This window comes from Vicugna pacos, unplaced genomic scaffold, assembly GCF_048564905.1.
Source record: "Vicugna pacos unplaced genomic scaffold, VicPac4 scaffold_14, whole genome shotgun sequence".
NCBI lineage: Eukaryota > Metazoa > Chordata > Mammalia > Artiodactyla > Camelidae > Vicugna > Vicugna pacos.
The window spans coordinates 4,304,495-4,328,245 of record NW_027328735.1 but is presented as its reverse complement, the minus strand read 5'-3'; the positions used below and the strand labels follow the sequence as shown (position 1 = coordinate 4,328,245).

General features: G+C 32.4%; 1 long non-coding RNA gene across 1 annotated transcript in view; it reads right to left on the bottom strand.

The window, feature by feature from the left end:
* LOC140692619 (uncharacterized) overlaps positions 1-12,149 on the bottom strand; it is a 36,491-nt gene extending 24,342 nt beyond the window's left edge. Inside the window, exons 1-3 of the long non-coding RNA XR_012068175.1 lie at positions 11,902-12,149; positions 10,456-10,646; positions 1,842-1,912 (exon numbers count right to left, since the gene is read on the bottom strand). This is a non-coding gene — a long non-coding RNA (uncharacterized lncRNA). The remainder of the gene's footprint in view (positions 1-1,841; positions 1,913-10,455; positions 10,647-11,901) is intronic.
* Positions 12,150-23,751: the final 11,602 nt, after the last annotated feature.

Sequence of the window (23,751 nt, the reverse complement as noted above, 5' to 3'; positions counted from 1 at the left end):
ACCTTTTATGATTACTGTTTCAATTTATTTCTTTTACTGCTATGAACATGTAACCAGTTTGAAGTATCTATATTTATTGCAACTGATTTCCTATTTTTCTCTCTTTAATCCATATATTATAGTAGCATTTAAAAACATACCCAAAGAAACAGTTGCAAATTTCTCGTGGTCTCTCCTTAGCATTTTGGTCAATGTTTTGCATATTTTTGCCATTTTATATTTCTTGGAAAGCTTCTTTTTTACACCTATTATAAGTTATCTCGGTTGTTTATTTTACCTCATTCAGGTATTGTTTGTCTGTTAAAGTCTTTATTTTCACTGTATCTCTAAGTGATAATTGTGTAAGTATTAATGGGTGAGACATTTTGTATTTTAGTATTTGAAAATGTAATTTTATTTACCCTTGGCCTATGTTTTCTTCTCAGAAATCTGCTGATAGCCTAATGGGGGTTCATTTGTAGATTATCATAACTTTTTTGGATGCTTTTAAAATTTTACTCTGTCATTGACTTGCCAATTTGCATATGACGTATCTTGAAGGAGGTCCCTTTTTCTTATAGTTATTGGTGTTGGCTCACGGACATGTATATCAGCTTCTTACACAGGTTCGGAAAGTTATCAACTATTACTTCTTTAAATAAACCATTAGCTGCCTTCTAAATTTCTTCTCCCTCCAGGATTCCAGTCTAATGTGTACTTCCTGAAGAAGTCTGATGGCTATTGTAGAATTCCCTCACTTTTTAATATCTTGAATCTCTGCCATCTCCTATCATTTCTAGTTTTGTATTGGTGAGTTTGCTAATCTCTCTTCCACAAAGACAGTCTACTTCCAATGCTTTCTGTTGCTTTCTTCATCTCATTTATTAAATTCTCCTGGTCCTCCAATACTATTTGGTTATTTTATAGATTCAGTCTCTTTGATAATGTATTCCTTATCATCATTTCATTTATTCCTGAGCTCACTAAACTGCTTTCTTAGTTTTGTTTTTTGTATTGAGATTCTGTATGACACCTATTTGGATTCTCTATTAGTAATGTGGCAATATACCATGACTTTAAGTTTGTTTGCTGCAGGGTTGACATTGTGTGTGTGTGTGTGTGCAGTTGCATGTGCGTGTTTGACTGTGTCTGTGTTGGTGACTTTGTGTGTCTATCTGTGTGTGTGCATGCCCTATAATGTTACTGTGATTTGTCATGGTCTTGATAAGTTATTTCTCTGATGACACTAAATAACAGATTTTGAGTTGGAGTCCTTGTTTTTGTTTTCTGGTTGTTTGCAATATTGCACAGATTTTGTTTTACTTACCTGAGCTACCTGTGATAATATTTCAAACTGGCACTTTCCAGTCACTATTTTCTGGATAAAGATATGTTTTCATTGTCACTTCTTAGACTTCTCTGGTAGTTAATGCCACTCTTGTCACTGGGACTGTGAACCCTTCCTTTTATTTGATATCCCTTGAAACTCAGTGTACTCAGTGAGGAAACATGTAAAGACAGGTGGGTATTTGGAATCAGGCAAGTGCCTTTGCCATGTCCAGTATTGCAAGGTAACATGTCTCCACCACTGTGAATGGGGAGTAGGGACAGTGTCATGAATGTCTGAGCGTCTGAAGGATGGAAATTCTGTCTCCATTGTGGGTCCCTCCTAATTACATGTGACCATGAGCACTGGTGAAGTTGGAGGTCGAATCTGTGCGAACCACTGTGACTCTGTTTCTACTGGGTTCTCTGAACTTGTGGACTAAGATATCTTAGTCAGTGGGCCTTGGTTGCAGACACCAAATCTGCTCTTCCCTTAGTTCAGCCTCATTTGTGTATTTTAGTCCATCAAACTTTACCTGTTCACATGCCTTCTGGATTATTGCTTTGTGTTGTAGTTATTTTTCTTCAGATGTGAATGCTTTACTGACTGTAGATGTAAGGGGAGAGACAAAAATAATTTAAACTTATGTCACTTTTAAAAGTATATACTTTTTCAAATGAAAGCTTAAATTCTACTAAGGACATTATAAGAACAGTAAAGAAAGTGAACAAATCACATCCCTTAATATCATAGAACTACAAAATATTTTGTTTTTCCTGGGGTTTTTCTTCAATGTTTTTTACACCCACATACACATTTTACTATAATATATCCATATAACATCTTTAAAATCAATTAAATTATTAAAATATTTCTCTGTGCTGTAAATATAGCCCTTTTGGTTTTCTAATTTATTACCAGTATCTTGCACATTTCTGTCTTCTCCATCGTTCTTCCCTGTCCCCACAGGAAACCACTACTTGGTACACTACACATATATACGTGATTCTGTTTCTGTTTTTTTATGATTATTTCTCTTATATCTTTATTTTCCTCATTTAAGTGACAACATAGTGTGTTTTTCTCTGTATGACTTATTTTACTATGTGCAATAATCTCTGGGTCCACTCACATATTTCCAAATTGTAGAGTTTTATTTTTTAATATGACAATGACTTAGTATTTATTATGTTATCTATATCTCACATCTACTTGAGCCAATCATCTGTTGATAGGCAGTTGAGTTGTGCTTCTATCCTTGGCTACTATAAATGATGATGTTAAGAACTCTGTGGGTAATTTATCCTTTAAAGTTAATGTTTTCATTTTTATCAGATTTATAACAAAAACTGGAATTGTGGCTACATATAATGTTTCTATTTCTAGTTTCCTTAGCACTGTCCACACTTTTATAATAGTGGATGCATCAATTTATATTTCCACCAACAGTGCACCTGGGTTCCCTCTTATTGATATTCTTATTAATATTTGTCATTTGTAGAGTTTTTATTAAAAGCCGTTTTGGTTGTTGTGAGATTATGTTTCATTCTGGTTTTGATTTTTAATTTCCTAATGAATAGCAACAATATGTTTCTTTTTATGTGCATGAAAATCATCCACATGTCTGTTTTTGAAAAGTTTCCATGAAGATCCTTCAACTGTTTTTAAGTTGGGGTCTTTGTTTATTAAATATTTTGTCTAATATGCTATATATATATTATGAATATTAACATCTTGTTGGTCTCATTGTCTGAAATTTTTCCTTCTATTCTGTCTGATATCATGTCTTGTTGAAGGTTTCCTTTGCTCTGGAAAAGGTTTTGCACATCACACATATACAAGAATTAGAATCCCTGTGTCACATAATACATCTATTTTTTCCTCAGTAAACTAAAAACTGTAATTGTTAGTTTTCCTTTATGCTTGAAATTTGAAGACAAATCAAAAATAAACATTGCTATGATTTATCTCAGAGTCACTTCTGCTCCTGTTCTTGGTCAGAAATTGTATAAATTTGTGTTTACATTTGGGAAATTAATCCATTTTTACCTCATTTTTTATACTTTGGAAGGAAGTGCTCTTACATCTTCATTTTACATGTACTGTCTACTTTTCTCAGAACTACTTGTTGAAGAGACTGCCTTTTTTCCATTGTATACTCTTGCCTCCTTCATTGTAGACTAATTGACCTTAGGTGTGCGGGTTTATTTTTGGACTCTTTATTTTGTTCTACTGATCTATGTGTTTCTTTAAGTACCATATTTTGATGTATTGATTGCTGTAGCTTTGTAGTATGTTATAAAGTCAGGGAGGGTAATGCCCACAGTTTTGTTCATTTTTCGAAATACTTTTAGAAAATTTGGGTCTTTCAGATTTATGTATAAATTTTAGTATTATTCTCCTTGTTTTTTGAAGAAACTTATGGATTCTGTGAGAATGAAAATTTGCTAAAAGAAAAAACCTGAGAAAAATACTAAAGTGTGGAGGATAAATCATGCAATATTAACAACAAATGGATTGCTGAATAATTGAAAGAAAAAATATATATAAAACATGACAACCAAAACAAAATCCATGGGGTATAGCACAAGCAGTATTAATAGGGATGCTTATAGCAAAATAATCCCACTTATACAAATAGGAAATATCTCTCTCTTATAAAATATAGTTACCAGCAAATGTTGTAGAAAATAATAAACAAACTTTTTGCTAGAAGGAAAGACAGCTGAAAGGACAGAACATAATTAAATAAAATAAAGATTAAAATAGAAACATATAATCAAACTAAATAATGCCTTTTGAAAGATAAATAAAGTTGATAAACTTTAACCAGACACAAGAGCAAAAAAGATAGTTACAGATTAATAAGCTCAGAGATGAATGAGAAGTTACATCTTATTTCAAAGAAATACAAAGCATCATAAGATGATACAACAAATTATATGCCAATAAAATGGAAAGCCTAGAAGAAATGGACAATTTCTTAGAAAGAACTAATCTCCAGAATGGAATGAGAAAGAAAATATGAACAGATTATCACTAATGAAATTGAATATGTAATTAAACCAAATCTTCCAAGAAACAAAATTACAGGCCTACACAGATTCTCAGGTGATTTCTGCCAAACATTTTGAGAAGAGGTTTCACCTATACTTCACAGAGTATTCCAAAAATTTCGAGAGGAAGGAAGGCTTTCTACCCCACATTTCTGTATCACACCACTAGTAAAACTGGAACAAATACCTCAAAAAATTAGAGATTAAATACTACTGATAAGCATAGATGCAAAATCATCACTAAATTGTTAGCAAATCAAACAATATTTTCAGAGGATTATACAATATGAATAAGTCCATTTTTTTCTAGGGATGCAAAATTGATTAAATACCCACAAATTAATCAGTATGATACACCACACTAACAACCTGAAGAATAAAAATTATATGGTCACATCAATAGAGTCATAAAATGTTTTGACAAATTTGGTATCTTTTTAAGAATATATTTCTCCTCAAAGTGGGTATAAAGAAACATACCTCAACATAGTTAAGGTCATATATGACAAGAACTCAGCTAACATGACACTCACTGATTAAAAGCTGAAAGCATCCCCAATAAGAGAAGGAAGAAGACAAGAATGCTCATTCTTACCACTTTTATTCAGTATAGTACTGGAAATTCTAGCCATAGCTATCCAAAATAAAAGTAAATAAAATATAACTAATTAAGAAAAGGAGTAAAAGTATCTGTTTGCAGATGAAATACTTTAAACAGAAATCCTAAAAATGGTGCCACAAAATTTCTAGGAGTTATCAACGCATTTGGTAAAATTTCCGAATGTAAAATTAACATACAGAAAACTTGCATTTCTACACACTAACAACAAGCTAATAGATAGAGAAAGTGAGAGAAATATCACTTTTACAGCTGGATTACAAAAAACAAAAAAAAATCAAGAAATGTTTCCAACCAAGGAGTTAAAAGACCTGTTCTCAGATAACTGTATAATATTTACAAAAGAAATTGAAGATAATGCAAACAGATGAAAGGATATACTGTGTTGGTAGATGAGAAAATAAATTCTTTAAATGACAGTACTAGCCAAGAAAATAAACAAATTAAATTCAGTGCCTATCAAAATACCAAGGGCATTTTCAGAATTTACAATAAATAAATCTAAAATTTACATGTAAACACAAAATAGTTGAAATCAATTAAAAAAAAGAAAGAAAAGAAAACAAACTAAAAACACAAACGCTTTGACAAAGAACTAAGAGGGTGTATCACTGTCCCTCATTTTAAACTACAATTAAAAGCTACAGAATTAAAAGAATATGGTAGTGGCACAGAACAAACAGAATAATGGAACACAAAGAATGCTTCAAAATGAAATCAGACACTTATGGTCATTTATCCCATTACAAAAATTGAATATACAGTGGGGGAAAGGCAACCAACAGGCATATGAAACCGATCAACATCACTAACCATCAGAAAAATGCAAGTCCAGAACACAATGAGATTTTATGTCACTCCTGTCAGAATGACTATTATCAAAAAGATAACAAACATAAGTGTTCATGAGGATGTAAGAAAAACAACCATGATGCACTGCTGGAGTGAATGTAAATATGTGCTGCCACTGTGGAAAACAACATGGAGATATATCTGAAAATTAAAAATGAAATATATACCAACATTTCCATATCTGGATAATTATTTCAAGAAAATGATAACACTAATTAGAAAAGATAAATTCAAACCTATATTTACTGCAACATTATTCACAATAGACAGGATATAGAAGCATATTTATTGCTCATCAATAGATGATTGATAAAGAACATGTGTGTTTATAGTATATATATCTACCCAACTTAAATGCAGATTTATCAATATTTATATATACATACACACAATATATATTTATATGCACTATATATATGCACACACACACATAAAAATACAATGAGTTATTACTCCGCTCTAAAAAGAATAATTTCTTGTCATTTGCAACAAATTCGTAGATCAAGAGGGTAATATGCTAAGTGAAATAAGTCAGAAACAGAATGACAAATGCTGAATGATTTTACTCATATGTGGAATTTAAAACAAATGAACATAACAACACAGAAAAGGAGTTATAGTTATAGAAAGCAACAGGTTGTTCACAAGAAGGAGGGAAATGGGGTAAGGAAAAGAAAAAGTTGAGGGAAATTAAGAGAGAAAATTTTCCAATTGCAAATTAAATGAGTCAGGGACAAGAAATATACTGTATGGGTATTAGTAATTAACAATAAAACTTCTTTACATAGCAACAAGTCATAACTAGGTATATTCTGGTGAGCAGCTTGAAATGTATTAAAAACTGCAAACAGTATGTTGTGTAAGAGAAACCAACACAGTGTTTAGATTAAAGTACACTTCAAAAACAAGGAAACATTTTTATAGAAAAAAATTAGACTTGCAGTCAACAGAGGCAGAGGTTGGGAAAGGAGAATTTGATTAATGCACTCAAAATCTACAAACCTCCAGCCATAAAATAAACGTGTTGTAAGGATGTCCCATAGTAAAATGAAAATTACAACTAATAGTGCTTTATGTGCTAAATGAATGTTGTTAAGAGAGTAGACCATAATGTTTCTCATCACAACCAAAAGACAAGTTGTATTTCTTTCAAATTGTATCTAAAAGAGATAATGAATTCTCCCTAAAGTTGCTATGATATTTATTTCATGATACTTGTAAATCAAATCACTATCCTGTGCACCTAAACTTACACAATGTTTTATGCCAACTATATCTCAAAAAAAAGTGGAAGAAAAAATGGAAAACCAATGGTCATTTTTTCCCATGTCATTTCTCATGATTGTTTTTGCAGCAAGAAATCTTGAGTCATGATAAACTTATCCTAGGTAAAAATACTAATAAATAAGTGATTCTAATAAATTATACATAAAGATACTAATAAAATTAGTGTTTTGTCATGCCTTAAACTTTCTTCATGTTAAAAGCCCACTGCTTCTGTAGGCAACAAAATATCACTCTGTATATTCATCTAAGATTAGAGAATGGAAACAAATGGTAACCCTGGCTGCTTTTGCTGTGAGTGATAAAGTTCACTGTCTCTGACCGAAAGTCTCATCTCCACGACAGCATCTGTAATAAAGGAACCTGCTGGGTTGCTAAAAATCTCAGCATGGTAAAATCTCAGAACTCCTACAATTCTTAACTGTTTTGCAATGGGAATGCAATACTGACTAAGACTTGATTTTGGATAACAATGTGGTGTTTTCTCATGGTTGCAACAGGGGATGTGAGTATAATCCCTGTGATCCACAACAAACATTTTCGCTCAAGTGCTGGGCAAAGAACTGTAAAGGTTCTGCATTATTAGGACTGAGGACTGCTTTCAAAATGATGACTACGCTCACTCTATTCCAGGTAGTCCAAGGAAAGAAAGGTTATTGCAATTTCTAGTTGAACGGGAATAAGTCAGTGGCTCAGTTGCTATAAATAAGACAACGGCTGTTCAAAGCCATAATAAATTGTGTCAACAATGAGAATAAGACAAAAAAAATTAGACATAAGCTTAAATTAAAAAGGAGACACAGTCCTGTGCTGGGCTCTGGGGACAGGAAAATGTATGTACCTCAGTCCAATTCAAGGGTTCATTATAATGGCCCTAATATCAGCTTGGGATTCAATGAACAGGTAACAATTAGTATACTGGGAGAAATAAAAACTACCTATCCCTGATTGGAAGGAAATCTGGTGGCTCAATGAAACTCTTAACTCACAGAGATTCTGCTAGATGCAGAGGAATAATTCACTGATGACTCAAATAAGACAAACAGTTGCTGCTTAACAATCCATTTTCACACACACACACACACAATGGTAGACATATTTGTTGTACTTAGTGGGAAGAATTCAGTGGGCAGGTCTCAGATAATAGTTTTCAAACACCAGACTACTTTTCTATTTTTGCCAATAGTCTAGCTTTTGCAAGGTAGAATACTACAGATGGACAAATAAACAATATTCTTATTTAGGATTTCTAATTTTGAAAGTAAACTGTAGCTTTTCACTTTTCATTATAGAACCTTGCTAATATGATCGTGGTAAGAACCACTGTCTGATAAGAGAGCTGGAAACTAGCTGCTGAACCAGCCCATCTGAACCCCAGACTGCTAATGTAAGCAAAAACATAGCCACCATCAGAGTTGAGCTCACAAACTTAAAAGCTTGAAATTTCTGTTGTAGGAAAAAACCACTGCTGTCCAAAGTTCTCCTGCTGCAAGTGGGCTATTTTCTTCTCTTGGTAAATTTCATATTGGTGGGATGTTGCTACAGCTTACCCTGGCCCATTTGCCTTTTCTCCAGATTATCAAAGGCTTTCTTCACAACTGGTGACGCATTTTCAGGACTGAATCTTGCCATTTCAGTCTTATCAGCTGACACTGACTGCATGATTATGAGCAGAAGCCTTAGGCTCCCTGAACTTGCCTACAATTTTTCCAGCATTTCAGGGCATTTCACATTCTGAAAATGCTTCACCTGTAATTTTAAAATAATGGGAAAAAGTCAGAGTCTTCCATGAATATTTTATATTTCTAATATCTGCAGAAATTTGGTGTTCTTGCAGTTAGATAAATCTTTAATTCCACTACCCTCACTTCCTCCTACTCCACACATTTTAGATTGCAATTGGGTTACTGAATATGACCACTCCAACCAACGGGCTAGTACCTCTAAGATGCTTCCTGTGTGAAAGTTAGAAGGGGCACAATTTATGTGGGGTGTATAAACATACATTAAATATTTGCAATGGCACTGTCTCTTCTGTGTAAATTTCTGATTCTAAGAAGTAAATTAATTAGAAGTCAGTATAGTTATTGGTAAGGGGAAGAGAATCAGCTATTTTGGGGTGGGTGGGTGATGAAGAGACAGGAAAAATTCCAGCAAATGGGAATGGAATGCTTTAGGCCTCTGGAGGCATGAATTAAAAAGAAAATAATACTTTTTCTCCTGTACCTACTTCCACTTACTCTCTTGAGTTACTAGTCCTTGGACTATGAAAAGAACTAGTTTGTGGTGAAGAGTAAAGACCATAACGAAATATTTTGAAAACCATGAGAGTTTTGTTGTTTCAGGAAAGTAGATTTTGCTTAAAGTCAACATGTATTTTTCGTTCACTAAATAGTAAAATTCATCCTTTGGCATGTGCTGTGCTTACTTTGCTGGTATACAAGTTAGACAAGGAAAGTGGGATAGACAGAAAACATCTGGAGGAGGTGGTTTCTGTGCTGAGACTGGAAAAGTGTAAGTAGGTAAAAGGAGGACACACAACTTCCAAGGATGAGCTGGAGCAAAAGTGGTGAGGCTGGAGCTAAAATAGTTGACAAGCATTTGCCTGGATGTATCTCCAGATACAGTGAAACATTAAGATATGCCAAGGTAGTCAGATGCCAATTTATAAAGAACTGACTAAACTAAGTTGAGTTTGTGGGCTTAGAGTTGGAAAAGCATTAAGTGCCACCCTGAGGATGTAAGCTGGCCTTTGGCTGGAACAGAAAAGCAATATAAATTATTGACTAGAAAATATAGTGTAGAATCTTGAGGGCAGGGAATGAAAGCACCCATTCGATTGCTTTGAGAACAGCGCAAAGAAGACCATTGATAAAATTACTTCTTAAATTCTACCACGTGCTGAATGTGCCATCTGAGACTACATCATGTGACCTTTATGATTCCAGGGATGACATAATAGAGACCATGATCCCTGGGCCGATACCTGCATTTATCTACTGTTCCAACCTATCCTAACTTAACACTTTTAATACTTTCCAGTATGAACCAGAAACCATTTAGTACTTTTCCCACTCTCCATGTTTTAGTCTTATTCCAAATTCTTCCATTTTCTCTTCTTCCTTACAAGAAATTATTTAAATTTACTCCCATATTGTTTCATCAAATGATCATATCAAATATCTCTTTTTTTTTAAATGGTAACTTACTCCCCATTTAACTCTTAATTCTATTAAAAAATAAAAGGAAAATACAGCTACACATCTATGTTTATCGTTCAAACAAGAAATTGGCAGATATTTGTCGACATTTTTCAACATCATTTTAATCTTTGTTACCTGTATAATATGGTAATCCTGTGGTAGATCAGTTGTAATTAGGATGACGTTCATAAACTGAAGATGGCTGATGAGTTGGCCTTGAAAGAGAGGTAGCTGATGTATCAGCTATCACTGGCACTAGAATCCGTGGGTTGCTCCCAGGTTGAAGTTTATAAAAACGACCTTCATTGGCAGATATGTTGTGATATCTATTTGGAAAAGTATAAGGCTCCACCATCAGTCCAAAATAATTGATCTGTATGGGAGACAATATGCTGTACAGAGAAGTAGAATATTTAGTTGTAATGAAGTTCACAACACGGCCATTTGCTTCAGTTTAGCTGCATTGATAGTGCCAGTGGACAGTGGTCAACTCATTTAAAATAGCACGTTGATCCACTGCAATTTGTTCTGTTGGTCTAACTGACCTTGATGATGGAGGAGAAAAATCACCTCTGATAAGGGTAGTTGTATCACCAATTATCTGGGTGGTAGAGGGCCTTCTTATTAGAGGCATGTTAAAATTTGCAGTAGGTTAAAAAGCACTTTCTCCACTAGCGTTAGCCACAAAACCAGAATTATGATTATCCACATTACCCCCTGCTTTAAAGTGCTTCTTTTTGAAATCTTCAGCCAATGAAGATACCAGAGAATCATTTTTAATCCCAACTCTTCTATTTACTCTAAGTAAAATCTGGGGACAGCCTCATTTAAAATTTGGATTATGATAGAACTGCAGCTACAACCAAAGGTGAAAATTTTTAGTAATATTTTAAATCAAAATACAAGTCAAAAATTAGCCTAACCTGTAAATCCTCAGATTTCACGTTTACAATGCAAAGATAATATCATCAAAATATGAACATTGCTGACGATATTTTTAAGTTTCTTGTTTGGAAACTACACATTTAAATAGAATAGTCATCAAATTTAAGAAGGTAGTATTTGCAGTAATGGTTTATGCCACGTTTTAAAAGCAGCATTAATACCTTTATTTTGATTTCTGTTAAGATTCAGAGTTTCAAGCAAAGTTTCTCATAATTTTGACTTCTTAAGGTACTGTCCTCATTTTTTAGAAAAAATAAAGTATTTTAGCCTTAGTAGTTTAATACAATTTTCAAAATCTATCTTAACATTTATATTACCATAGGATGATGTACAGAATAAAATTTTATATATAAGTTACCAAGTGGTATCTAAAATTTCTGTATACCTTTCTTAAAACAGAGACTTCTTTTTCTTTTGCCAGAAAGTCAACTAGACAAGCAGATCTTTGAAAATTCTGCTGCACTTTACCAAACCCATAAAGGTTAAGCTGTCTAACTAAACTTTTCATACTTCCAATTTGAAATATTCTGAAAGGGGGCTTTCTTTCCAAAACTTCCTTCTTAAAGACATCTTCATCAATCACTATGGAAGGTCCATTATCACCCCACCAGATGGATTTAAGTTTGTCACTCGCACCTTTTTTCCAGAGTTTTCTTGGAAATGACAGAGAACGAAAATCATTATCTTCATCTGGTTCAGAGACACAATGTATGTAACATGGTCTTTTAATCAAGGATCTTTCAGACAAATACTGAACAGCATTTTCTTCAATCATAGTCTTCAAGTCCAAGTCCACAAGGAATGTTTGATTACACAATAGAGATCTACCGGGGTTTCCTGAACCAATTGGTCCATCTTTATGAGACACAACTTGAATTTCTGAAGAAAAATATGCCATCTAAAGTAACTTTATCTACAGCTACCTTTTTATTCTGCATGATTTTGAGCACTGCATCTTCAAATGCTGCTTTGGTAGGTCTGCACAGATAAACTGCTAGGCCATCACAATGGTTCTCAACCTGAGTAGCTGTGACATCACAAAACGACTGGTCTCCTAGCAACTCAAGTGTAATGTTCAGTCAGTGTTTACTTCTCATTTATCCAGTTAAAATGAAACATGTAGGATGTTTATTTTTATAGTGTGATCTGCAAATATTATCCACACAAAATCTTTTTAATAATTTAATTTTGGGGTCTATGAAATAAAACCAATATCCATCCTTTTGTACATAAATTTACACCAGATTGGGGAACAGAGTATAAATAATGCAGAAAATATATAAAATAATTTTAAATTTTGGAATTTACAGTGAAAACTGTTTAAAACCTCTACATAAAATTTATAACACTTTCATGATCAGTTGTAATTAAGGTGAAAAATAATTTGATTTGGAAATGGAAGTATGTATTTATCTGTGTACTTTACAATAAATAACTCTATATTCAAAATATTAGCAGAATAAATATCTGTTTATTTGGTATGTTTGTAAATAAATGGTAAATATTTATGAAATAAAATTAGGTTAAAATAAGCAATCAAATTTAAGAAATCCCAAAGGGGGGAATTTTTGTTTTAAATTTCATTTCATTGCTATAAGTAAAAAAAATGTAATTTAATATTCTACTTTAAAATTACAAAAGAGAACATATTATTGTATATTTACAAATGTTTATGTTTGCCATTCTTTCACTCAGAGGTTTTTCAGTCGCTAGAAGAAATAAATTTTTTGTCATGTTTATTATCCATACTCTTGTGGGTTCTGTTATGTGTTCCAAAATGATGTTGATAAATACATTTATGCACAAGATCCTTGGTTCAATAAGCAGTGCCTCCATTAAGGGGCAAAGAAATAAACAATCAAAAACAAAGAAACAACAGTATATGTGGTTTGGGGTGAAAAAGACCAGGCAATTCATTTTAGGTAGCAGTACATTTCTCAGTTCTGGAACAGTTGGCATTGTTAGTATAATACGGCATTTTAAGGCAAGTGTTTTGTTCACTAATTGTAAATAATAGCTATGTTCTGTATCAGTAAACTGAAGTAAATGCTGTTCTACAAAACTTTATATTTTTATTTAGTAATAAATTCCGTTAAACTGAAGCCAAATTCAAAATGAGTGATAAAATTTTTAAATAAATAAATGTACACTCAAGCTACAAAGAAAATTTTTCCTTCAGTATCTATAAATTCCATTCTAAATAAATATTAGCAACCTGAATTCATGGCATATTACAAGTATTATAAACTATAGTTAAGTTGTGTTTAGTCCTGATACATAAATATTATTTAACATACACAAATCAATATATGTGATATCATCCCTTAAAAAACAAAGAACTCAAAAATAACAATCTCAAAAAATGTAGGAAAATTATTGACAGATCTGATCATAACTATTTTATAAAAATATTCTTTACAAATTTGCTCTACAAAGAATGTAACTAAACATAATAAAAGCCATATATGAAAAAACCATGACTAACATCAATTTCAATATTAGCATACAGGAATGTTTTACTCTGGTCCAGTAATAAGAAAAACTAGCTCACTTACACAAGTCCTAAATTACATTACTAGAAGTCCTAGCCAGAACAATCAGTCAAGAAAAATATAAAAGTCATCCTACTTGTAAAAAAGCAGTGAATTTTTACAGATGACATAATTATGCATAGATAGAAAACTCCATAGACACCTCCAGTGACTGTTAGAAATAACCAACAAACTCAGTAAACTTGCAGAATACAAAATCAATATACAAATATTCATTGCATTTTTGTATAGTAACAACACATTATCAGAAAGAGAAATTAGGAAAACAATTGTGTGTTAACTTATATCAAATAGAATAATATAGGAATACATTTGGTATGTGAAATAAAAGATCTTAACATAGATCTATAAATTTCAGGTGCAAGAAATAAAAGAAAACAAAATAAATAGAATGATATTCTTTGCTCATGGATTGTATACAATGTGAGGAAATATTCTAATCAATCTTTTACATGTTCAATCTCTCCAGCACTAATTATTGAGGAGAATGTCTTCATTTTGTACTCTTGCTTACTTTACCATGGGTTAACTGATCATAGGTGTGAGGAATTATATCTGGTTGATCTATTCTCTTCTTTTGATTGGTGTCTGTTTTTGAGCCAGTAACATGTTGTTTTAATTACTAAAGCTTTGTAGGAGTGTTTAACATCAGAGAACTTTACACCATTAAATTTAATACTCTTATTCAAAATTATTTTGTCAACTTATGGTCTTTGTGATTATATATAAATTTTGAAATTATTTGATCTATTTAATGAAAAATTCTCATGGGTATTTTGATATGAATCACACTAAATGTAGATTCCTTTGGGTAGTATGGTTGTTTCAACCACATTGTTTCACATCGTTAACATAAGAGATCTTTTCATTTCTTTGGATAAATTTTAATTTCTTCATCAATGTTTTCTGTTTTTTATGTATAGGTTTTCACCTTATATATTAACTTCATTTCTAGGTGCTCTTTACATAAATATATATAATTATATATATAAAATTTGTAAACTAGTTTCCTACACAAATACAGCAGGCAGAAGGCAGTGACAAGACATATTCAAAGTCATCAATAAAATAAAACTGGGTTCTAAGATACTTTATGAAGCAAGGCTATCTTTGAGAATTGAAGGAGAGATAAATAACTTGCACACAAGCAAATACTAAAAGAATTTAGCAAGAGAAAAAGAAATAATGAAAGATCTACTCTAAATAAAATAGAAGCAGGACACTATAAAGAAGAGAAAGGCATAATTAGAAAGGCAATAGATTCAATGACTTACAACAGAATAAATATTATGTTGTAAAACAGGACATTAAAATTTTTAAGTGTCACAGAGTGAAACAGGACAATACAGGGAGTTTTCTTCTTGTTTCTGTTCTCTGTAGGATGGATTTGAGTTTGTGTTCTTTTCAGCTAAAATAAACAGATATAGTACTGGTCAATATAAATACAAAACAATGTAACCATAAATCAAATACTAACAATGAAGTCACAAAGAAAACAAAAACCAAAATAGTAAAAGAAAACTTATCAAGCCACAAGGAGAAAAAAAATTAACAAAAAGGAAATACCAAATCACCTGGGAAATGAAGTTCATAATGGAAATAAACACCAGTCTATCAATAATTATCACAAATGTTAATGGACTTAGTGCTTCAATAAAAAGATATATATTGTCAGATGGGATAATATAACAAGACCCTACATTATGAAGCATACAAGAGACCCACATTAGTAAGAGGAACACACATCAATTGAAAATCAGAAGATGGAAAATTATATTCCATGCAAATGCACTTGACAGGAAAGCAGGACTAGCAGTACTGACTTCACACAAAATAGAATTTACAAGAAAGGCCATAGAGAAAGATAAACAAGGACATGACATAATGATTAAAGAAGTAATACAACGTGAGGATATTATACTCATTATGATATATGCACTCAATATAGGAGCACCTAAAAGAAAAGCAAATACTAATAGATAAATAGAGAGAAATCCCTGGGAACACAATCACAGTAGGAGACTACAGCTTCCCATTACCACCACTGGACTGGTCTTTCACACAGAAAATTAATAAGGGAACAAAGATACTAAAAGTCATTATAAAATAATTAGAGATGGTTGACATTTTCAAAACAGTACTTCTCCCCAAAAGAGAATATACATTCTTTTCCTGTGCACATGGAACATTTTCTAGGAAAGATTATGAACTCAGGCACTGAAGAAGCCTCAACAAATTTAAGAAGATAATAATAATTTCAAGCAGCTTTTCTGAGTATAATAGCATGAAACTAGAAATCAATCACGGAAAACCAGGGAGGAAAATAACAGCATCCAGATTAAAAACATGGTACTAAAACAAGGGGGGTAGGTGACGAAATAAAAGAATAAATTAAAAAATATCTTGAGAAATATGACAAAACACTACACAAAGTCTATGGAATACAGTAACAGCACTCTTAAGAGGGAAGTTCAGAGTGACAAGACCCTCCTAAAAGTAGAAGAACATTTTGTAATAAATAATCTAATTTTCTATGTAAACTAATCAAGAAAAGAAGAGCAAACAAAACCAAAAGTCAGCAGAAAGAAGGAAAAAATAAAGATGAAGGGAGGAAGAATAAAATAAAGTTAAAAAATAGAAAAAAAATCAATCAAACTCTTTTTTGAAGTAGTAAACAAAATAGACAAATCTCTGGACAGGCTCACCAGCAAGAAAAGAGAGAGAACAAAAATAATATAAGAAATGAAAATGGAGAAACTACAAAGTGTACAACAAATTTACAATACATCATAAGGGAATACCATAAGCAACTGTATGGAAACAAACTGGATAACCAGGAAGAAATGGAGAAGTTTTTGGAAACATTCATCCCAGCAATATTGCATCAAGAAGAGATTAACCATTTGAATAGACAGATCACCAAAACTGGAATAGAATTATCAATTAAATAAAAAATCTCTGCAAACGAAATTCAGACCCAAATAGCTTCACTGAGGAAATTGACCAAACATAGAAGGAAAAATCCATACAATTCCAACTCAAATTCTTCCAAAAGATTGATATGGAGGAGTACTCCCAATCTCACACCATAAGGTCAAAATCAAACCGATAAGAAAACCAAAGACACTACCCCAAGAAGAATACTATAGGCCAATATCATTGATAAACATAGATGTAAATGTCCTTAAGAAATTATTAACAAACAGAATCCAACAGTATTTAAAAAAAAATCATTCACCATGAACAAGTTGGGTTCATCCCAGGAACACAAGGATGGTTTAACATATGCAAATCAATTAATAAATTATGAAACACCATATCAAAAAAAGAGAAGACAAAAACGATATGATCATCTCAGTAGATGCAGAAAAAGCATTTGATAAAATTTAACACCTATTTGTAATAAAAGTTCTTATCACAGTGGGCATAGAGGGACCATATTTCAACATAATGAAAACTATTTACCACAAACTTATAGCCAGCAAAATACTCAATGGTGAAAAACTGGAAAACTTCCCACAAAAACCTGAGACAAGACAAGGATGCCCATTCTCACACTTTCAATTCAATATAGTCTTGGAATTCTTACCCACAACGATCAGGCAAGAAAAAGAAATAAAAATTCAGACTGGGAAAGAAGAGGTAAAATTGTCACGATAATCAGACATGACACTATATATAGAAAATTGTAAAAGCTTCACAAAATATAACTTAGGCAATAAAAGGAAATGGGAAAGGTAGACAGAGTAATGTACAAACCATTTAGATTTCTTTACACTACCATTGAATCAACAGGAAAACAAAGCATAGAAACATCCCCTTTTATAACTTCACCCAAAACTATAAAATGTTTAATCAAAACTCTGACCAAGGAAGCAAATGACTTATACATAGAAAACAAGAAAACATTGATTAAGGTAATCAAGAAAGATTTGAAGAATTGAAAAGATACCCAATGGTCTAATAATTGAAGAAATACTATTGTATAAATGGCCATACTGCCCAAGGCAATCCACAGACTTAATCGGAGTTCCTATCAAATTATGCAAAACATTTCTTTTTAGGAATGAAACAAATGATTATATGACTTATATATAATCAAAAAAAAATCCATAATTTCCAAAACAATATTGAAGACAAAGAAATAGGCTGGAGGAATAACCCGCCTGGACTCCATACACTTTTGCAGAGCTACAATAATCAAAACGACATGATATTGGTACAGAAACAGGCATATGGACAAATGCAACAGAATAGAGAGCCTAGGAGTAAATCTACAGGCCTATGTTCAATTAATATTTGACAGAGTAGCCAAGAATATGACAGAGAAAATTCCATCTCTTCACCAACTGGTGTTGGGAAAACTGGATAGCAGCATCAGAGCAATGGAGTTGGAACACTCCTTCACTCCATACACAAGTATAAACTCAAAATGACTTGAAGACTTAAACATAAGCCAAGACACAGTAAATCTCCTAGAAGAAAACATACGCAAAACACTCTGAGATGAATCTCAGCAATTATCTTATAGAACAGCCTACCCAGGTAATGGATGTAAGAGCAAATTTAATAAATGGGACCTAATTAAACTTATAAGCTTTTGCACAGTAAAGTGAACCATAAACAAGTCAAAATGACAACCTACAGGATTAAAGAAAATATTTAGAAGTGATGCAACTGAAAAAGGCTAAATTTCTAAAATATAAAGGGTTCATACAACCTAATAATAATAAAAAAAAACCAAGAAACCCAATATGAAAATTTTCAAAAGCCCTAAGCAAGCAAATCTCCATTAGAGACATACAAATACCACATAGAAATATGAAAAAACAATTGCTCACTATCTTTATCAGAGAAGGGAAATTCAAAACTTTAATGAAGTATCAACTCACAATAGTCACAATGGCCATCATTCAAAACTCCACAAACAATAAATGCTGGGGAAGCTGTAGAGAAAGTGACCACTCCTACACTGTTGGTAGGAATAGAGTTTGTTGCAGTCTTTGTGGAAAACAGGACGGTGATTCCTCAAAAGAATAAAACTAGACTTAACATATGATCCAGCAATCCCACATCTGGGTATATATCAAAGAGAACCCTAATTCAAAAAGACACCTGCACCCCAATATTCTTAGCAGTGCTATAGACAAGAGCCACGACATGGAAGCACACTAATTGTCCATCAAGAGATGACAATATGCAGAATTTATGCCATATTTACACAATGGAATTCTATTCTGCCATAAAAAATGATAAAACAATGACAAATGCAGCAAAATGGATGTCCCAAATAGTGTCATTCTAATTGAAGTGAGCCAGAAAGAGAAAGAAAAATAATACATGACATCACATATGTAGAACATTAAAAAAATTTTGGATGAGAACACTATGATTCCATTTACAAAAGTGAAACAAACTTGCAGACCTACTTAATAATCTCATGGTTACTGAAGAAAGGGGCTAAGAGACGATGTATTTGGGAGCTGTAGAGTTATATATGTTATCAACTATATATAACAATAGATTTTTTCAAAATGCCTTTTGTATGACACAGGGCTGTATGTAAATATCATGAAGTTTATTTTAATAGGCACAAAAACATATGCATGAATTTGGACATTCTGCTATAAACCATAGATTGACACATTGTAAATGGTAGTACTTCATTGATAAATAAATGAATAAATAAGTAAATAAGTAAATGATTATGTAAGTAAATGAATAAATAATAACTATATAAATAATATTTAATAATAAAAGAAATACAAATATTCACACTACTTATCTTTACACATCAAGAATCTAGGAGAAAACAGAAAGAATAATGAGAAAATTGAATGAATCAGAGTAAGGGAAATAACAAGAGAAATAATTGAAAAGATATAAAATATACATAAGTCTGTTTCTTTTAAACATAAATTGGACAAACATTTAGGTTGGCTAAGAAAATAAAGATTGAAATTAAATTAGAAATAAAAGAGAAGATATTGTAGATGTGTAGAGATACAGAGCATCATAAGAAATTACCACTAGCCAACAATTTGAATGACCTAGAACAAAAGACAAATTCCCAGAATCATATGTCTTCCAATACTGAATCAAGAAAAAATTAGAAATTTAAATAGAGCAAAAGTGTGTATGAGTAAATCAGAAATCCAAACCTCCCAAACAAGAAAATATATACTAGATGACTTTACTGGTGAATTCTGTCATAAATTTGAAGACAATTTTTCACCAAGTCTTCCCCAAATCTTCCAAGAATTTGAAGGGGTTGAAAGTTTCCAAACTTATTTTATGGTGCCAGCTTTATTTGCAATACAATGCTAGAAAAGACATTATATGCAAAATATAGAATATTATCCCTGATGAAAATATGTGCCAAAATTCTCAACAAAACACAAGCAAAATGAATTCAACAACACATTTAATGTATCATACACATACATGAGTAAAGGGATTTATCCCTGGGTTTAAGGAGACTTCAAAATATTCAAATCAATAAAGGTGACATGCCACACTAATAGAATGAAAAGCAAAACTCACATAATCATCTCAATAGGTGCAGAAAGAGCATTGTATATAATGCAACATCCTTTTAAGACACTCCCAACAAATTAAATTAACCCTGTCAGTGGCACGATAACATATATACAAAAACACTGTGTGGAGAGAAGCGAAGCAGTTCTCTGTTCATTGATTATTAGAAGAAGGGTTTATATAGGACATGCACAATACCTCATATATCATCTAAGTTATAACAGTGTTAATAATCTTAAGCTATTTATGTCCTGATGCTCCTGCAGAAAGCACAGGATGTTAAATGATCAAGGATTGTTTTCAAGTTCATCACGGAACTTCATTAAGCAGGCCATCTCTTATCCAGCCGGCGGCTGTGCCTGCCGTAGTTTGTCCTCCTCTGAGGAACTTACCCATCATTGGGTATCCAGCCATCTATACTGGATACATTGAGTAGGCCATTTCTTATCCAGCCTGAATATGTGACATTCCTCACAGCTTGTTTATCAGTTCAGCCGATGGGCTTAATCTCTACAGCCTTCAGACAGGGGCCTACAAACCCAACATCCCTTGAAAAAAACTAGATGAAGAAAATTTGATGTTTATATGCAATGGAATTAATACTTTGCATTCTTTGCATACACAGTGTCCTCGGTTATTCTTTTTCTCCACAATCTTTCCAACATCTATTTCTTTACTTTTTGATGAGAGCCTTCTGAGAAGTGTGAGGTCTTGTCTCATTTTTGGTTTATGACTTTCCTAAAAATTTATAACTCTGAACATATTTTCATGTGTCATTTTGCCAACTGTATGTTTTCTTCAGAAAATTGATTCAGATCTATCTATTCAGTTCCTATGGACATTTTTTTAAATTGGATTGTTTGGTCTTTTTTGTTGTTGTGGTGTATGTGTTTGCCATATATTTTGAATATTAACAGTTGATTGGAAAATATCACTTGAAAATATATTCTCCCATTGTTTTGGTTGAATTTTCGTTTTATTGATCATTTCCTCTTCAGTGTAAATCTGTTTAGAATGATCTAATCATATTTTGTTACTTTTGCTTCTGCTTCCCTTGCCAGAGGAGACATATAAAGTATCAAATTAAGTCAAGTGTACTTCTTATGTTTTACCCTAGGATTCTTTGTTTTCAGGTTTTATGTTTTATATGCCCAGGACTGGGATTTCTGGGTCATATGATAGGTCTAATTTTATTATTTAAAGGAGCTTCCATACTGTTACCAAAGTTATTGCACCAATTTTCATACCCACCAAGAGCGTTGGAGAGTCCCTTTTTCTCTACAACCTCCACAGTCTTTATTATTTGAGACATTTTGATGACAGCCCTTCTCACTAGTGTGAGGTAAAACATTATTTTATTTTTGTCTTGCCTTTGTATAATGATTAGCAATGTGAATATTTTTTTTTATGTTCCTATTTGTCATCTGTGTGTCTTCTTTAGAGAATTGTCTTCTGCTCATTTTCTGTCTGAGTTGTTTGTAGATTTTTGAAATGTAGTTGAATGAACGATGTGTGTATTTTAGAAATTAGCCTCTTGTTGATTGCGTAGTTTCCTAATGTGTTCTTAGATTTAAGTTCATCTTTTCATTCTGTTTATTTTGCTGTGTAGAAGCTTTTAAGTTTATTTTTTTTGCTTTTATTTATTTTGCTTTTATTGTTTTCAGCTTGGAAGAATGACGTAAGAAAATTTTACTACAATTTCTCTCTTGTTTTGCATATGTTAGTTTCCAGGAGTTTTACTGTGTCATGTATTAGATTCAGATAATTAAAACATCTTGAGTTTATTTGTGTACAGTGTGAGGGAGTGTTCTAATTTCATTGATTTACATGTAGCTGTCTAGTTTTATCAATATCACTTGCTGAAGATGGTCTTTTAGGCATTGTATATTTTTGTTTCCTTTGTCATAGTTTAGTTGACCATAGATGTGATGATTCATTTCTGCCTATGTGTTCTGTTCCAGTGATATAGTTGCTTGTATGTTTTCCAGTATTGTGCTGTTTTGATTACTGTATATTTGCAATATATTCTGCGATCTGGGAGGGTTTAGGGTTATACCTCCAAATTTTTCTTTTTCCTCATTGTTACTTTTGCAGTTCTTGTTCTTTTTCAGTGCCATACAAATCTTAGGAGTATTTTTAGTTATGAGGAAAATATCATGTAGTTCGAGCTGAATCACTTTATATCTGTAGACATCTTTTGTAGTATGCATATTTTAACAATATTAATTAATCTCAACTAGACCTTGAGATTTCATTCCATTTCTTTGCATCATCTTCAAATTTATTTATCAGTATCCTATTGATTTTTTTATCTTGGTTTTTCTTAGGTTTTTCATTTTTTGACCTGATTTCATATGAATTTTTTAAAATTATGGAATATTTCACTGTTAGGGTAAAGAAATGTGACAGTTTTTATATATTAATCATGAATCATGCTACTTGGCGAATTGTCTTTATTAGCTTTAGTAGTTTTGTTCTGGAAAATCTTTAGGGTTCTCTATATAGATGATCAGGTCATCTAAGTTAATATAATAACAGTTTTACTTCATTCTATTCAACTTGAATAACTTTATTTCTTGTCCGAATTCTGTTGCTAGGACTTCCCATACTGTGTTTAATAGAAATGGTGAGAGTGGGCATCATTGACTTGTCCCAGTTTTTAGTGGGAAGATTTTGACTTTCTCACCGTTGAGTACTATGCTGTCTGTAGATTTGTTATCTATAGCTTTCATGATGCAGAAATATGTTGCCTCTATGTCCACTTTGGTTAAAATTTTTATCATACTTGTGTGTTGAATTATAGCAAATGTTTTATCTGCATCTATTGAGATGATCATGCGGTTTTGTTCCTTTCTCTTTTTGATGTGCTGTATTACATTGATTGATTTGCATATGGTGAACCACACCTGTGTCCCTGGCATGATCCCCACTTGGTCAAGATGTATAATCTTTTTTCTGTGTTTTTGGATTCTATTTGCTACTATTTTGGTGAGGATTTTGGCATCTGTGTTCATCAGTGATATTGGCTTTTAATTCTCTTGTTTGGTAGTGTCTTTGCCTGGTTGTGGTATCAGGGTGAATGTGGCTTCATAGAATGACTTTGGGAGTATTCCTTCCTTTTCAATCTTCTGGTAGAGTTTGAGTGAAACTGATATGGGTCCTTCTTTGTATGTTTGGTAGAATTCCTTAGTGAAGCCATCCTGTCCTGGGCTGTTATCCATAGGGAGGTTTTATATTGCTATTTTGATTTCATTTCTAGTGCTCTGCTTGTTCAAGGGGTTAATTTCTTCTAGATTCAGTCTTGGTGGACAGTATGTTTCCAGAAACTTGTCCATCTCGTCTAGGTCATACAGTTTGATTCCATATAGTCTTCAGAATATTCTCATATGATATTCTG